We start from the raw sequence: 18,549 nt of genomic DNA, 5'->3' as shown, positions 1-18,549 counted from the left end.
AAAAATGACAAGAAAAAACAAAAATGACAAAAATAGCAAAAATGAAAAAATGGACGAAAATGAATAGAAAAATTACAAAAATTCCAAAAATACTTAAATTTTGATAAAAATGGAAAAAAATAAAAATGCCAAAACTGTTAAACGAAAACAAAATAACCTTAAATAAAATAAATAGAATAGATTTTAAAATTAAAAAAAAAAGACAAAAAATAATTAAAAGAATTAAAAAAATGTATAAAAATGAAAAAAAGCTAAAAAATGACTAAAAGACTAATCTTGAAGTAAAATGACAGAATAATTTGAAAAAAAAATTATATAAAAGACTCAAATAACAAAAGTGACAAAAAAAAACCATGACAAATATGAAACAAAATGAAGATAAAAGTTTGAATGATGAATAAAATGGTAATAAAATTGATAGAAAAAAAATAAAAATTACATAAAAACTCAAAAATGACAGGTGACAAAAATTACAAAAATAAAAAAAATTTCATTTGCAAATGAAAATAAATTTAAAAAAAAGATAGAAAGGTAAATACAAAAAAAATTAGAAATTAATTAGATTGCAAAAAAATGCAAAAATAAAAACGAACGAAGAACACGAAAATGAAAAAAAAAAGACAAATATGACAAACATTGCAAAAATTACAAAAAAATTACAAAAATTTCAAAAATGACAAAAATACTTTATTGACATATGACAAAATGACAAAATTGATTTAAATGGCAAAATGGATATAAATGAAAAAAATGACAAAAAAGAAGAAAAATTCGAAAGTCCGAAGATAACAAAAAACAAAAAACCAAAAAATTATAAAAAATGTATAATAACAAAAATGAAAAAAAAAAAATTATAAAAACGAAATGTGTCCGGTTTGAAATGATACAGAAGTTGGTCTCTCAAATGTTAAAAGTGGCAAGTTCATCATTATATTGAAAAATAAAATTCAGTTTCTTCAAATTAAATCCTAAATCAGCACATTTCAGATCATTTGGATCAAATTAAAGCGGGTTTTAAACTGCTGTTTTTTTCACCTGTGAGTCTTAATATATTTTATATTATAGCTCAAATTAACTTGTACTATTCAGAGCATTCAAAGCACATTCAAACCCTCATCCGCACCAGGTTTCTTTACCCTTATCAGACTTAGGAGTGTCAATTTGACACTCCGAGCTAAAATCGTTATAACTCTTTCCATATCTAACCGATTACAACGAAACTTATATCACTAGAAACCTTGTAATGTCAGTAAAACATGTTTGGAACATTATGTACAGCTAAAGCAGCTAGTTTTCCCGTTATTCAGCGGGAAAGAAAAATAATCCAAAAAAACATGCCTCAGAAAAATTTTTGCAGCTCAATTTGAAAAATATTTCTTGACTTCATTATGTAGACCATAACTTAAGCTTTCATATGCATAAGATAGAAATTTTATTGAGTATGTAATGCATGAGCTGCAATAATTTTTCTGAGGCATGTTTTTTCGAATTGTTTTTCCCGCGGAATAACGAAAAAACTAGTAGCTTTAGCTGTATATTATGTTCTAAACATATTTTACTATTGAGGCAAGGTTTCTATTGATATAAGTTTCATATGAAATTCATAATAATTCAAACGTCTTAGATAGATTTTATTTTGGAGTGTCAAATTGACACTCTAAGTTGGAAAAGGGAGTTTTTTGTCCAGGCTTCCAGGGTTCGTCCATAAAAAAAAGTAAAAATGCAATATTAAAAAACTTTTGAATTTTTTTAGGGTCCCCGAAGAAATTTTTGTTTTTTTTTGAAGCTACTGAAAAAAGTAACAAGCATTCAAACTTGCAGTAGTGTCAATTTGACACTCTAATGCGGATGAGGGTTAATCAGATTTCGAGATCCAGCAGCTTCGATCAAATCATTTCAACCTTTGATTTCCATGCATTCGTAACTATAAAATTATACATAGTTCTTTACTATTAATGTATTAATCTAAGGAGTAAAAATGGAGCAATTTTGTTGCAATTTCCTGCGAAATTGAGAAAATTCGGTAGAACCGTCCATTATTGACAGTTTCATGTCTATATCCTAAAACATTCTGAATATGCCCGGAAAATAATAATCTTCAATCAAGTTATTGCTTATCACCTAAGTATTCATATTTTGAACAGACATTTCTCCCTTGATCGGTTCAGTGATTTTGAATAAAACCGAAAATTTTCTGAACCGAAAACGCCTCGTTCATTATCCCAATGTTCATTCCATTCAATATTATTCGTTCATCTCAAAGTAAATTCAACCAACTCATCCAACTCGGAACTCGGAGGCGCCTCGATGTCTGCCGGGGCCAGTCTTCTCAGCTCTGTTCCAAAAAGCTCAACCAAACCCGATAGTGATTTCTTGGCATTTTCCAGTGGACGAACATTAATTTCATTTCCTCCCGTGGGGCTCTCCCATGGCTTTTCATTTCGGGTGCTGCTCCAGGGGTCCTCATCATCGTCATCGTCATTTTCATTGAGAAAACTTATGCTACCGACGGCTTCTCTTTGCTGATGATGACTTTAATGATTGTTCGGGGCAACTAATTTGGTACGATGTTGTTGATTTCGGAGTTTCTCGCCTTCGAAATTACGAGCTCTCTTACTCGAAGCGATAAAAGTGATCTTTCCGTGGTTTGTAATGTTGTCGTTTGAATTGTGTGTTTGGCTTCTTGTCGGTGGATCGAATAAAAATCCCATTTAGAGTGTGATTAAAGGCTTTCATCAGTCAAACGGTTTTTGCCTCCTTTTTTGTGAGGGAGGGAAGCTGGCAAGATGGTAATTATTTGAGCTTAATGCTAAGCAACCGACTAAAAGAGGGTCGGGGAAGGTGAAGGAAATTCGCTAATTGGCCGGAGGGATGTTAATGGCTTTGAAATGACTTGTGGGGAGACGATGAAGAAAAATTGAAGCAATACTGCACCAATTTCAACCGACATTTTTGACTAAATAGATTGCCAAGTAATCAAGGTTGTAATTGATATGGATAGGAAACAGTTTAATCGTCTCATCGAGAACCGATAACGGTTCCATTTGTTAAACAAATCATTCGAGTAATGTGAGTGACGCATAATTACTTTCGACCTTCGACAAAGCGAAGATCGACTCGTCGTCTTACAGTCTGAAACATAAGAAATTATCATAAACGTTCCATAAAACATTTAGCAAACAACGAAAAGCCAAATGTAACGGCCCCATTTCAATAAAAGGGCGTTCAGCTCGACGTGTTTTGGGCCGTCTTTCCTAAATGTGTCTCAAATCCTTGCTGTATTAGCGAAACTTTGCCAGACGGTGTGACTGCGCCAAATTTCGGGGCCTATCGATTTCCATACTCGGCTGGAGTGGAAGCTCAAAATGTAAATAAAAAAAATCCACCATTGGAAGGACTGCCGCAAATCCAGATCAGCCTAACACAACACAATCTCCCCAAAAATCCACCATCTCTGTCACTTCGCACGCGGAATATCACCACTTCAAAAAAAAAAAAACAGGGAGGGTTCGGAAAATTCAGCCATGCAAATGTTGAATGAAGTTATGGAAGGGAAAAAAGACACACACCCACACACACATTCAGACCGCCATCCACCCACAACAAAAGCCACTTTCGCTATCAACGGAGCGCGCGAGCAAAGTCAAAAAGCACTTTGGTAAACACAAAATCCGCAGTACCGTTTTCATACATTTGTTCGGAGCAGTGGGTATGTACCTTTGGGCTAAGGCTAAGGACCAAACCGCCCGAATGAGGAAGAAACAACAGTCCTCCTCCTCCTAGCTCCACCAAGAAGGGACTCGCGGACACGACCAGACGAGAGTTTTGCTCTGTTCTGCGCTCTGATGGCTTGGCTTTGTGGTGCCAGTAGTTGTTTGAATAATTTCACGGTGTGTTAACACACATAGACCGGCGGGAATCAGGACGGTGTGATATGGTATAGGAACAGCTTTCATGGAAGGCAAGCAAGTGCTTTAAAAACAACCAAACCGACTTTTGAATGCGGCAGCAGCCACCGCGAATGTAATAACTCAGTTCTCGGGAAACCTTACGGTGAAAATTGTTTCCGAAGAATATGTTAGAAAATTGTTAAAAGATTCTGAGTTACCCAGAATTTAAAAACCTCGTTCAAATGATTCTATAGGTTGTCCCATTATGTACGATTTTGATACAAACCTAGCTCGGCTCATTCCGGATAAAGTTTAAACAGCCAATTTCTGCTGTATGTTGTTGTTTAGAGTTGAACTTAATTTTCATTGTATCGTGAGCTCAAATTTTCATAATTCGCGTGAAAATATGAAGCATTTTCCCGGGAAAGCGCTGAAATATCGTACACAAATGGTGTAAGTTCTCCAACATTTCGCATAGTCATTTGGTGAAAATAAAAGAAATACGCATTGTACGCGAAAGTATGCAGAGGAAAGGAGCTTCGTGGACAAAAAATCTGGGCAGAAACTTGCTCTGGTGGACAAAACTTTGGACCGAAAAGTCATGCGTGCTTACGTCAGAGGAAAGACTGCGTCGGTTCGGGTCGAAAAATTGGGATCCCCTCTCTGCACCGTCTATCGTGCCAAGATAAGATTGGGTCTAAAGTAAGGTTACCAGATTTTTTTTTAAACGAACACAAACACACACAGGATCTCAATGAAACTTGATGTTTCCTCGAAGAGATTCCTTTTTCACTTAACTCTAGGCGTACAACTTTCGAGGATATGATGTAGGGTTGGTCGATCTTGGATCGATCCTTGGAGGATCGATCTTTTCAACTCCGGTTTTCGATTTTTTGGATCGATTCTTCGGCCAGGAAAAGATCGATTAGATCAGTTTATTTTTGATTCGATCTTTCGATTTTTTTTTCTCATTTAGGGGAAATAAGAGCAAAATGACCACATTAAGGAGGACGCTTATTAAACCATAGAAAACAACTATAATATGTGAGTTACATCATTGTTTCGTGTTCAGACACTAGAAAAGTCAATTTCCTAACTGAATGAAACTTGAAAAAAGTAGACATAAACGTTTAAAAATGCATTTTAAATTTTTGTGCCGAAATCTGAAAATCAGTCACTGTAGGGGCACCATAGGCACCATCAATCGGGGCAAGATGAGCGATTTCTGCCGTAGAATCTAGCAGCGAATTTAATTTGATGAAGTCAACTGAATTATACACTTGACTTATTTACATCTGACGATTTACCTATTAGTAAGGTGTCGGAGAGTTAATCAGAAAACTCGAGTTCGATTCCTGGTCGAGGCGATTTTTTTTTCATTGTTTCATGATAAGTTAAAAAATAATTTTAGAAATTTTCAATTTATTTCAATACAATTTTGCAATTTTTTTCCAAACCTTGTGAATTGGGTGCAGAAAGGTGTTTGTGATTGATTTAGAATAAAAAATTAGAAAGAATTTGCTAATCTTAAGAAATAACAGCGATTTTCTAAAAATTACTTTTTTCAAAAAATAAATAAATTTGTTTGTTGATTTTTTTTCTGCATATTTTGTTTGATAACTCTTATATACATTAGACAATCTGAATAAAAATACTTTGAAATATTTTTTTTCATCTCTTTAATATTTCTTGTCAGTACATTTCTTAAAAATATCAAAGCGGTTCCGAGATTTTTGGATTTTGATTTGTGTTGATTTTAAACACTTACTCCGGTTCACTTTACATAAAAGCGCCGAAAATTTTATTTTTTTCCATATGTAGAAAGATTATACAAATTTAAATTTTGTGTCTTTTTTGAATATTTTTTAATTAAAAGCGGTTCCTCTTGTTACAAATGGAAAAGATCGATTAATCGGATATCGATCTTCAAGCTCTGATTTTTTAGATGGATCGATCCCAGAACCGTTCATCTGAATCGATCTTGTAGATCGATCTTTTCCCGAAGATCGAAAAATCCTAATATGATGGCTAGCATCTTACAAATATAGATTGCCCGGTTTTATCCAGGTTTGCCCAGATATTTAATAAAAAATTTGACAAAAGTCCGGACCGGCCTAATTGCCGTTGAAATTTTTATAGTTCTGCGTCCATAACAAAATTTTTGAGCAAGTTTTATAAAAATAACCACGAGAAGTTTTTTCAAAATCCAAAATACGATTTAAAGTGTGCTGATGAAAAAAAAAATTCAATTTAATAATAATTCATGCAGCGGGTAGTCTTTTTTCCAGACATCCGGAGAGGAGAATTTGATTCTTTTCTTGTGCTTAGAAGATGTGAAAATACTAATTATCTCACTTTGGCTACCGAAAAATATTTTATTGCTGACATATCGGTCGATTGCCAAACGACTTCTCCTTAATTGTGTTTGTACTGCTTATTTTAAATCGTGCTAAGACATAATGGGACACCCTATATCATGAGAAATTCAACTTTCGAATGAGTTTTATTTAAAAAAAAAAATTAAAAACAAACGAATTTGAATTCGATAATGATTTCTAACGACTTGCTTGAATAAAATTCCTTATTGCCTAACCCTAATTCGCTCTAGAGTGTCAATATGACACTATTGGAAGTTTGGCGACTTGTAACTTTATTCGGGTGCATCCAAATAAATAAATTCTTCGGGACCCTATATGAATCCTTGAAATCTTTAATTTTGCATCATTACTTTTTATAAGGACACACCCTGAAAGCCCCGCAAAAAAACTTCCTAATCAGACCAGGGAAGCAAATCGAGCAGATCTGATAATGATAACTGGTTTATCACTTGTGTAACACTTAGTGATAAATATGAGAATGCGATGAATTATTGTCTCTCGGTCAGTTCTACACTGCTGGAAATAAGTGTAAAGACATGCTGTGTATAAGGAATTCTGTACTTTCCTGTGATTATTCAATTCAACACTTGTCCACGGTAGATTCATAGAAGAATGCCATTTCTTAAAATACAGTTGTTTCAAAAGATTCATGCATCTTAAAATAAATATGCTTAAAATGGATTTTCGGGTTGGAAATAAGTATAAGAACAAAGGCTATTTTATTAGAAAAACACGTTTTTATTGATCTGATTTCCGAAAACAAAGGACTTTAATAATGTGTAGAATCGCCTTTCTTGGCTATGACTTCTTGCAATCGTCGTGGCATAGAAGTTACGAAGCTTTTCAACATTTTCGGATCCAGATTAGACCATTCGTCCTGAATCGCCATTTTAATTTGTCCAGCCGTTTCATAACTTCGTCCATGCTTGAAAATGTTACGGGAGAGAAGCCCCCAAACGTTTTCGATCGGATTTAGATCCGGGCTGCAGGCTGGCCACTCCAAAAGAGGTATGTTATGAAGTTCCAAGAACTCTTTCGTAGCTCTGGAAGCATGGCAGGCAGCATTGTCTTGCTGGAAAACCATGTTTTCGCCCATAAATTTTTCCGAAAATGGAACCAGAACTTCTTCTAATAGCTGGCAATACATCTGTGAGTCCGTCCGGGTAGAGATGAAGCAAACAGGTGTCTTTCCAGCCATGCTTATGCCTGCCCAGATCATGACAGTTCCTCCACCAAAGTTTCGTTTTTCTCTCGTTGACCTCTTCTGCCTCTTGTCGTACCAGCGGCTGCTAAAGCCATCTGGTCCGTCTAAATAGGTTGAACTTCTTCTCATCACTGAAAACCGCGCTTGATCACTCTTGGTCCCAAAATTGGTAGGACTTTTTGGCAAAAGCAAAACGGGCTATTTTGTGACAAGGAAGAAGTTTTGGTACAGGCGTTGTTTTGGTGAAGGAAACATTAGGATCGTCTTTGAGAACTTGCCGAGTCTTCGTATTGAGCAAAACTTTTCACTTTCAGCCACATCCATGCAATGTTATTCAAACCGTATGGAGCACATCTCTCAGATTTCCCCTTTTTTTGACAGATTTAAGCTTTTTTCCTCAGATTTAAGCTTTCATCTCCTATGCTCTCAAGGCAAAAAAAGCTTAAATCTGAGGAAAAAAAGCTTAAAAACGAGATTCACGAGCACATATTTAAAAGATGTTGATCAAATTGAACAGAAGCAAACAGCTGTCTCTATACTTAATTCCAGGCGCAAAACGGAAATATTCATACTCTGACAAGCACACATGCATTCTAACCCATTCTGACACACAGTAATATTCTACTCACCACTACATTTACATTGACTAACATTTTGTTGCAGTTGTTTACACTGTAAACGTACGAGCAGTAAAAACTATGTTGTCAGTTTCCAGAAGTGTAGTTCTGAGAATATTCTCCGACAAAACTGGAAGGGATCGAAACTACGAAACTAACGCACAGAGATTGCTTTTTCTAGTTATTCACGTCCATTCTGACTCCCCGCGCCCTTAACTTCATACAAAATAGTGAGCAATTTTCTCTCGTCCGGGAGCGAGAACTTTACAAGAGACGACAAATTTGAATCGGAATGCACAACTTATCGAGAGCAAAATTGAATTTTCGGATTCCCTGAATCAGACCTTGAGTGTCAATTTGCATTCCTCGCATAAAACAGCTATATCATTCTTGTTTCTCAACCGACTTTTGCAAAATTTATAGTTTTGGGAACCTCGTCATCTTTATACTTCGCTCAGGAAACTATGGAGCAACTCCATACGAACTAGCATTTGGAAGTAATTTTAGCAAATTTCTGGATCAAAAACACAATTCGCAAAAAAACGGTTTACAGTTTTTACTCCATCTTCAAAACTACTGGACCTATTTTCAGCATAAATACGATTTTGGAATCGTCCTCTTTGTTGTTATCTTGTTTAGGGACTCCGTAAAATTCAAGATAAATTCGAAATGGTTCGACTATGAAGGTTTTTTTTTAACAAAAACTCGATTTACTGTTAAATTTACTTCTAAAGCCTCCTACAGCTGGGTTGGCATTTTTTTGGTCAGTTTAAAGTTCAAAATAAGCTGTAAGGTGATCTTCTGCACCATTTCACCTTATTTTTAATCGTTCCACTATTCAAAGGATACCCGGAAGTGATATAAAACCAAAAAAGTCACTTTTGTATCCAAGAACATAAATTCCTCCAAGGCACTGGATCAAAACCCATTGAAAAATACTGTGCAATTTTGAAGCAGGACTCAGTCAGCGCCTCAAAGAGGTTAATTTTGAAGAAATGACAAAAAAGTAGGTTCCTGTATAAAAGAAGCTGTTTTCATGATGTTTGGCATGATGTACGGTTTAACGAATATGGTTTGAAACTAAAATCAAGTAAAAGTACCAAAAGATCACAAATGGTTTAAAGTTTAGATATTGTTTAGTTAGATCACAAATGGTTAAAAGTTTATTTTCTGAAAGTTTGGAAAGAATCGGCCAACTAGGTAATTTTTTATAGCGTTTTTACTGTGATTTGATGTGGGACACCCTTTACATTAATGTATAGTATTCAAACTTAAATCAAAAACCCTAACTCGACTTTAGAAGAGTTTTTTCTCGAAAAGTGTAATCAAGTATAGAATTTCGATCTGCCGTATCTTCATCTTGATATTCGGTATAGATTTTTAAGATAATTTGTCTATTCCTTTTAATTCAATAGTCTTTCGTTGCTTTTCAATTCAATATTTTTTGTTCTGAAAACACAATCTTCTTTGAAGACTTTAAATCCTCATTTTTTAATAAGAAGAAGATTGTTTGTACCTTTTGTATTTTCCAGGACCGTCGGACTCGATTATCCGGAGTATCGATTTTTTTTTCACTCCGGATAATCGAATTCTCCGGATAATCGAATTCTCCGGATAATCGAATCCAAAAAAAAATATTTTTTTTCAGTCTGAGGACGTTAAATTGTATTTTTTTTGTGCATTATTTTTGTAAAATGCAGTGGCGTAGCCAGAAATCATTTTTATAGGAAAAAGGGGTAAAGTCGTGATAATAAAAAAAAACAAATATGTCATAACAATTACTGGTTTCACTTTACCTTGACCTGACACATCTCGGAAGTGATTAAAAACCAGAAGGGTTGAGTAAAAAACCACGACGACAAGGTTGAAGTTGAACTACAACTGTTTATTACATGTTTCTCAGATCTGGTTGGTCAAATTTTGCGTTTCAACAAGGCTTGACATTTGACATTATAACGTAAGTAAGCAGAACATGGGACGAAATTTGTCCTGATTGTCCTATTTAATATCGATATGACGGCAGCGTAGTTACATTACATTTATTGCTTGGGCAGAGTAGAATGGACTACCATTGGAATGACAGTTCTTGCTGCGAGAAGTACGTGGAAATGTTCTAAAGAAAATTATTGATTCACGAATTGTAATGTTTAATTTTAATTTCTCTTGCATTGTTACTATCTTTTCTTCTATAATGTTGTAACGAAAATTTGACTTTTTTCTCATGCTTCGTTATTCAATGAATGAATTTGTTTTTAAGCTTAAATAAACGAGAAGTTTCCTGACAAGAAATATGAATTTTATTTAACCAAAATGAGAATGTAACAAAAAAGAATATCAAAAGGGGAACATACTGAAATGACACCCTTAGCCTAAGTCCCTCTTTTTCTTACTACGTTCACGTTTGTACATTTGATCATACTTTGTAAATAAACTAAAATACATCTGAAAATCCACTCAATTTCAACCGAAGACAATCGATAATTAATTAAACTAGATAATAAATAATTAACCCGTTACTTCCCACGATTTTTTTTTAAATATTTGAACAACAAAAAAGCTTTTGTAAGGAAAGAGCTTGAACATAAGTTGTTCCCCATGGCCTCAAAAGTTGTAATTCGTTGAAAAAAGTTTTTGATTGTTTCAATAGTTGCTAGATTGTTTTTCAATAGTTACTATATCTAAATTTCAAGAAGGCTTTTAGACAAGCACAATGAGTACACAAGGAAGTTTATACAATTATTGACTGCATCATACTAGATTTACAAACTTGATAAAGACGCAAAAATTGTAAATACAATACTCCGGATAATCGAGTTTAAAATTCCGGATAATCGAACCCCGGATAATCGAGTCTCCGGATAATCGAGTCCGACCTGTATGTCAATTGACTGTGACAAAATATTCAGAACTTTAACTTTTCAACTGTAAAAAATGCTCTTCAAAATATAAATGTGTTTTACCTAATTATATTTTTTCGAATCAATCATGATTTTCGAAATTTTCTATGAAAACGGCCTAAACAGACAGCAGAACTTTAATTTGTAGTAAAAACTAAAATTGTATATCATTTTCCTCTAATTTATTCAAATTTTCAATTAAATGCTTTTTAACATAAGCTATACGTGCTTTATTTAACATGTTATATCATTTGTATTTCGAAATCTAATTTTTAAATATTTGTGCTAACGTAAGACCTTTACTTAATTAATTTTTTTTTGCTATTTGGAGTTTAAAGCTTGACCCCAAAAAATCAATATCTTTTTCGCTCCAAAAAACTTAAAAGAGTTGTCTTTTTTATCATGAGCTTGTCCTTTGGTTGTAATTAAATGATTGTGTTGAAGCTTACAACTTGAATTTAACCATTGAAATGTGAAAATGGCTTCGAAGCAAATATTTGAAATAATTGCCCGTTTCTAAAGAATTTTCGAATGAGACCAAATCGATAAACGTTATAAAAGAATTCTAAAAACGTGTTTGCAAACGTTTAAAAGATTAAATTGGCAGGCAATAAATCCGTAGACTTCCTTTGAAATTTCAACCGTAGGCCTTCAAAAGAGTTTGCATACACTTTTTAACTTAAACCCTAAACTTTCTCTATGTACTATGCACTCTTCAATTAAATGAGGTGGACACCCACAAAGTGGTATATCTCGAACAACATCCAGGAGGTGTCCAAAGACATGAATCCTTCCAACATAAATGTTATTTTTCTTGAACAAATGATAAAACATTATAAACAAAATATTTTGCAAACATTAAACAGCGCTCTTTAAAAATTTGGAATAGGAAGAAGAAGTAATTATAACCATCCAGCGAATTAATCAACTCATCTCGTTACACTCTCAACCATCCGGAGGAGCCTAATTTAAGTTATCTTTAATAACACAATTCCACCTGCAGCAACTTCCGTAATATTGAGCTTTTAAAATCGTTACGTCCACCATTAGCGCCCTGACAGTTTATGCTAGCAAGTCACTGCTACGCTAGCTAGCTAGTTGCCTCCGGTCATCTTCTTCCGTTCCCAAGCCAAAATGTCACCTACCGATTGCAGATGATGCCGACTTTGGACACTTTTTGCTACACCATACACTGACTCGGTGGCGTTCCCTAAGCTTCCCCCATTTCAAACGAACGAACGAACGAACGATTGGTTGGCACAATTATATTAACTTTGCGGCGCGGTTAAAACTGTGCTACTGCTCTGCTACTTGCCCTCTTGATGACTTGTATTTTATTCAACCAACACTCTCTGGAGCCACTCTTGCTTGCCGACTGACTTCTGACTTGGCTCGGAAAGATGTTTTCTAAGAAAAATCTTGAAAGCTCTGTGCTCCGCGCTGTCTTTCGGCGAAGAAAAGCTGAGCTAACTGCTGCTAGGATATTATGAATATTTCATTACCTTTCCCGTATATGGATGAAATCTAGCGTTGGCGGATGATTGTTTCTTCATGCTTCTGGGAGCGTGAATTGTGAAGATTATTGCCAAAGTTTAAGCGATAGCTGGTGGAAGTTGATAAGACTGAACTAGTTTTCGAATTTGAAGCTCTGAAACCTTTTTTATATATTTTTGATAAAGCTTCTAACTAATGAAACATATAACATTTATTATCTTTCTATTTTCAGGTACTGATCAAAGGAGTGTTAACGAAAGGTTAGTTTAATTACATAATTGAAATAAAGAAGAAATTATTCCAAAAGGTCCTTCCAAGCTTCATCATTTTTCGTCAGAGACACACGAAAAAATATTAAGCCCCATGAAGTACACCACGGAACATGACCAAAAATATCGCAGAAAAATCATTCTCAGTGCGACAAGAACGAGAAAAAAACCGTATAATTATGAAAATTAGATTAGACCAACCGCGGTGCGCCTCCACAGGAGACAAGCGGAAAGTTTCGCAACGGCTTCTGGCGGCAGCTAGCTACGTCGGGTGTGAAAAAGGACCCCGAAAAAGATTTATAAAACCCATTTTGCCTTCAAGACGACGAAAAACGTGTAATTCCACACCGCCGATGCACCAACCCGGCGGGAGACTTGCTGTTCTTCGGTTGGCTCGATGGCGGTTTCTGCTGGCCGGCCACATGTCGAAACACGGGACTTCTTTTGATACCCACCCGTACCGGAAAATTGCTAGACACATACCATATGTACAAATATATAGAACCCAAAGCAAACCAAACCAGATCGACCGGTATGGGTACAGACAGGTTCTCTCACCAGCCAGCACAATCGAGCCCTCCTCCGGCTTCCGGTATATGAAATTAGGAAATAGAAAAAACGAGACACACAGTCGGAAGGGAAAAAGAGTGGCAAAAATAGCACCAACTGTAATGTGCGAATTATTCCTACCCTTTTCCGGTGCCTGCCGAGGGTACTTCTGCACTCCTGTCGTCGCGTCTGAAGTTGGACTAGACTGCAGTTGAGGGAAAAAGCTTAATAATGTTGAGGCTTGTCGCAATCTGAAAAATAACAATTCTGGTGATAATGAATAAAATTCACCATTTGCGAATAACCCAAATTGCTGGACCAAAAAAACTTTCGGTTCTTTTGAATTTTCCTCTGCATGCGGAAGAAAGCTGACAACATTTAGTGATCTCTCTGATGAATGACATTTAAGTGCATCAACCGCTGATGAATCCTTACCCATGGTAACTCTTCCCAATTTAATCAGGAAGTTTTTAACCACAAACTCTTTTTGACTGTATGGCATAGGGCTCCTACTTTTGCAACGGTAGATGACAGAATGACCGTCTGCTGATAGTCCGTTGACCATGAGATGTAATTCCCAAAAAAAATCTGTATGCACAGTGTTACCAGATCAACTCTTTCAACTCTTCGGTCACTTTGGTCGTCAGAATCGTTGAAAAAATTTGTATCAGTTTCTGCGAAACATCGTATCGTGCGTATCTCGAATGTATCCCAGAATACGCAAGTGCCTATCCGGTCTCAAAAGCAATACTACAATTAACCGATCACCTGCTTCCTGATAACCTCATGATCCAGAATCAACCATACTGAAAAACTTTGGAAGTAAAACCGTTTCGATGTATCTTGATTCTGAAATTTCGATCAGGGGAACATACAGTCAATGAAACAACCTCCCTCAAGGTGCTATAATTGTCATCCAGCATCCGAAAACGAGCTTATAATTCCACACCATGAGAGTGACGAGTATCAATTGTTTATCCTAGATCCTCAGGTTACAAGATTGGGATAATGTCATACTGGCCGCGATAAGAGTAACAAAGAGAGTCACTCTACAAAAAGTAATGTCAAAAAATAAATTATTTGAGATAGCTCAAATTTTTGTTATTAGGGAAGCACTGCGACCATTTATTGGATCACTTGTAGCATTACCCGGCATTATTCCGTTGTATTAAAGGCTTCAGATACACTGACACTATTATACTCACTAGGACCAGAAATGGCGGCTAGCAAGCTTCATGTGCAAAATCCGCCTTCCTCCAGAATAGCGATGATAGGGGATCTCCTTCGGTAGCTGCAGCGATTTGTCAAAGCGGTGAGAAGATTGACACCACGGTGGATGAAATCATCGACCAGCTCGATGCCATGAAAAGCCATGACAAGATTCAATGTAGACCTAGTGAATATAGGTTAATCCAAAACCTTTGACCGAGACGGACGTGAATCCAGAACAAACTGCCGAAGAAAGTAATTGGAAGGTAGGATACGTTAGCTAGTCGAGAAAACGCCTCTAGAATTCTTTGAAATATTTTGGTTGTAACCTCAAAACTGCATTGCAAATAAAGTATTCGCAGATGTATGAACAAGAACCTGGAGAGTATTGGTGAAAATTATTTACCGACGAACCCATATGTACATTGATGGTGAAAACGAATTCTTTCACAAACAAATCAATTTTCTGGAATGACGCAGCGGCAAACAGAGCGAACTGCGTCTAGGAACCTCTTGGACGTAAATAAAGCTTCAACAGCGCTGCTCTGCTGAATGAAAATCCCAACGTATCTCTTTAGACCGGTATAAAACTACTTGCATAACTAAAGTATGCACTGTTCCAGAAATTATAAGCACACCTTATGAAATGTGTAAACAATCGTTAGGTCGTTAGGTCATTTTGAATCGATTTTTTTCTAATTCTACAGGCTGCGTCCTTTTGTTTACACATTTCTGTACGTGATAACATAAAAAATCATTTAGTTTGTGATTACATTTCAAAATGAGTGGTCTTACTCCGAAGAAGAGAAAAAGTATCGTGCACAAGTGGTGTACTGTGAGTGGAATCTCATTGAAAAAAATAGGCCAAAGAAGAGGATGTGAGCGTCGGAGCGGTACGGACAGCTATTAAAAAATATGATGAACATTTTACATTTGAAGATAAACCAAATTGATCGAAAATCTGGTCCTTTAAGTCCTGCTATCGACAAAAATGTCAGGGATGCCTACAAACAGAAACCATCGGCTTCCGTTCGGGATGTGGCGAGAAAAGTCGGGACCTCAACGTCTAACGTGATGCGTGCTGAAGAGCGACTTGGGCTCAAGACTATATGATTCCTGATTTTGCAAAATTTCTGAGTGCATTATTATGGACGATGAAACGTATGTGAAATTAGATTATAAAACCCTTCCTGGGCCACAATACTTCACTGTACGCAAAGACAAGGATATCCCAGAAACGGAGAAGGACATTTTTACCGAAAAACTTGGCAAGAAGGTGATGGTGTGGCAGGCAATTTGCGAGTGCGACAAAATATCTAGCCCGTACGTTACATCGGAAACAAGGAACACCCAGACAATATCAAGGAATGCCTTCAGAAGCGTTTATTGCCGATGATCAAGCAGCATGATGCACCCGTCATATTTTGACCCGAGTTGGCATAATTTCATTACGCCAAAGACACACTAGGGTGGTACAAAAGCCAAATGAATCCGCCAAATTTCCCCGAGCCACGGCCAATCGAGACTTTTTGGGCTTTGACCAAAGCAAAGCTACGAAAATATATACATGAAACTAGCTGATGACGTCGGAAAATTAAAATAGGATTGGTCAAAAGTGGTGAAAATGGTGGGTAATGCAACTGTGCAGAAGCTTCTGAGTCATGTTCGATAAAAAGTGCGAAGTCTGGCTAATAATAAAATATTTTCATCAAATAACAGAACAGTGTTGGGTTGGACACACATAATAATAGGGGAGATGAGGGCATAACGAGCACCCGAGGCATAATAAGCACTACTCTTTTCAACAACTTTCGTATTTTCTTAAATAAATTTTCATTAGGATTTGTTTCGTACTTCCTATAGCATTAATTTTTCACAAAAACAGGAATATCCTTATCATCTTCACAGAGATATTAAAAAAAACGGCTATGTTCTCAAGTAATGATAATATTATAACTTTTGAGCATCCCGAAATAAGCTATTATGATCTTAAAATCACCTTGACCTATAATGTACGCACTGCAACATGATGTACACATTGTTTCTCAATTTTTACCATCATAAAATTTTTGATTTTTCACTTTTATCAATTTTTAAACGCGTTATTACTTAAATTTGTTGACTAGGGGCATATAGAGCACCATATTATCGAGGCATAATGAGCATTTTCTGCCGTAGAATCTAGCAGCGAATTAAAATTGATTTATAGAGCCACACCTTGACTAATTTTCATCCGACGGTTTAGCCTATTGGTAAGGTATCGGAGAGGTAATCAAAAGACTAGAGTTCGAGGTGATTTTTTTTCCATTTACAATTAATGATCGATTTTTTTATTGTTACATTATACGGCTAGTAGCATCATCCTCCAAACAAAGCACATAATGTATGAACGTGCGTGAATTGTTTGTATTCTACAAACTGTCCTAGATTATTTTGTTATTGCTTTGTTTGATGAATCTACGACTCACCTGACTTCATCGAGTTGAATTCGCTGCTAGATTTCCCGACAGAAAACGCACATCTTGCCCTGATTAATGGTGCTCATACTGCCTCAGGGGAGGTTCTCATTATGCCCCTACAGTGGCTGGTTTACAGCTTTTGGCAAAATTTTTTAAAATGCCTTTTTTAACGTTTTTATCTAGTTTTTCGCGTTTCAGCCCGTTAGGGAATAGGCTTTTCAAGTGTCTGAACACGAAACAATAATGTAACCTCCATATTATAGCTATTTTCTATGGTTAAATAAGCGTTTTCCTTAAGGTGGCCATTATGCCCCCATCTCCCCTACAGTGTGCCAAATAAAATAAAATAAATTTAATAAAACCTATTTTTTTTTAATAATTTTGAAAGTGTGCTTATAAATTCTAGAACAGTCTATATGCCTCCATCTTGCGTTGCTCGATGCGTTCCACTTGAGCATTAATGCCAGAGTGATGTCGATGGGAATCATGCCCGCGATGACAAAATCTGCATCTGTTGACATGGTCCTGTATGCAAAGCAAACTCGCGTGGCTATCAGTCGATGTGTACTCAGTAATTTGTATCTGTTGCGCTCCACTTCTAGGGCTGAGCTCCAGACCACTCCTATCGCCGTATAGTAGTTTTGATAGTGCAACGCTCGCAAGGAGACGTCTCTTGCTACTCTTTGGACCATGGCAGTTCGGCATAATCCAGGCCAATGAGTCGATGACTTTCGACACACTATCACAACAGTATTTTACATGCGCACCAAAACTTAAGCGATTGTCGACCAATTCTCCAAGGTATTTAAGCTGTTGCTTCGAAGATGTGGTGTGTCCTCCAACAGTAATCTCTATATGCAGCACAGCTCTTTTGGTGGTCACCAGTAAAACTTCGTAGTTTTATGGTGGGCTATCTGAAGCTTGATTTCTTCCATCCAGATGCCAACGCTTTCTACAGACACCGTTGCAAAGTCTTCTACCTCCTCGATTGTTTTGCATGGCATTCTAGATCACCCACTGTTAGGGAAGAAGATCGTAACCCGGTTTCGGTTTCGTAGGTTGAGACGCGATTTTCAAAAAAGCTTCCTATTGTTCTGCAGAGGATATTGGGAAACCGCATCCTGTGAAGCGCTTTGGCAATAGCTTCCCAGATAGTGTTGTTGAAGGCATTTTTAACGTCGGCGCAATGGTGAACACCTGTCCTCTTCTTTTGATATGCGTGTTTTGCGTACTCTGCCACCGTGGATCTCCTTTTCCAAAAACCAAACTGTCTGTTCGACAGTCCACTTTCATCATTTGTGCAGGTAGTTTCTCTGTTGAAGATTATTCTCTCTAGTAGTTTACCAAGGGTATCAAACAGACAAATAGGTCTGTACGATGACGGATGCCCTGGGGGTTTTCTCGGTTTCGATAGTAACACCAGGAAAAAGATCCCTCGTCGAGACACTTTTGTAACATCACTCTGAGAGTATCTGGAATGGTCTGTACCGCCATCTTCACCACTAAATTCGGGATTCCGTCCGGGCCTGGGGCCTTATTCATCGCAAATGTCTTAGTTGTTTATTGTTTATTGTTTATTGAAA

This window comes from Uranotaenia lowii, chromosome 2 (assembly GCF_029784155.1).
Source record: "Uranotaenia lowii strain MFRU-FL chromosome 2, ASM2978415v1, whole genome shotgun sequence".
Classification (NCBI taxonomy): Eukaryota; Metazoa; Arthropoda; class Insecta; order Diptera; family Culicidae; genus Uranotaenia; species Uranotaenia lowii.
This window is presented reverse-complemented; position numbering follows the sequence as displayed.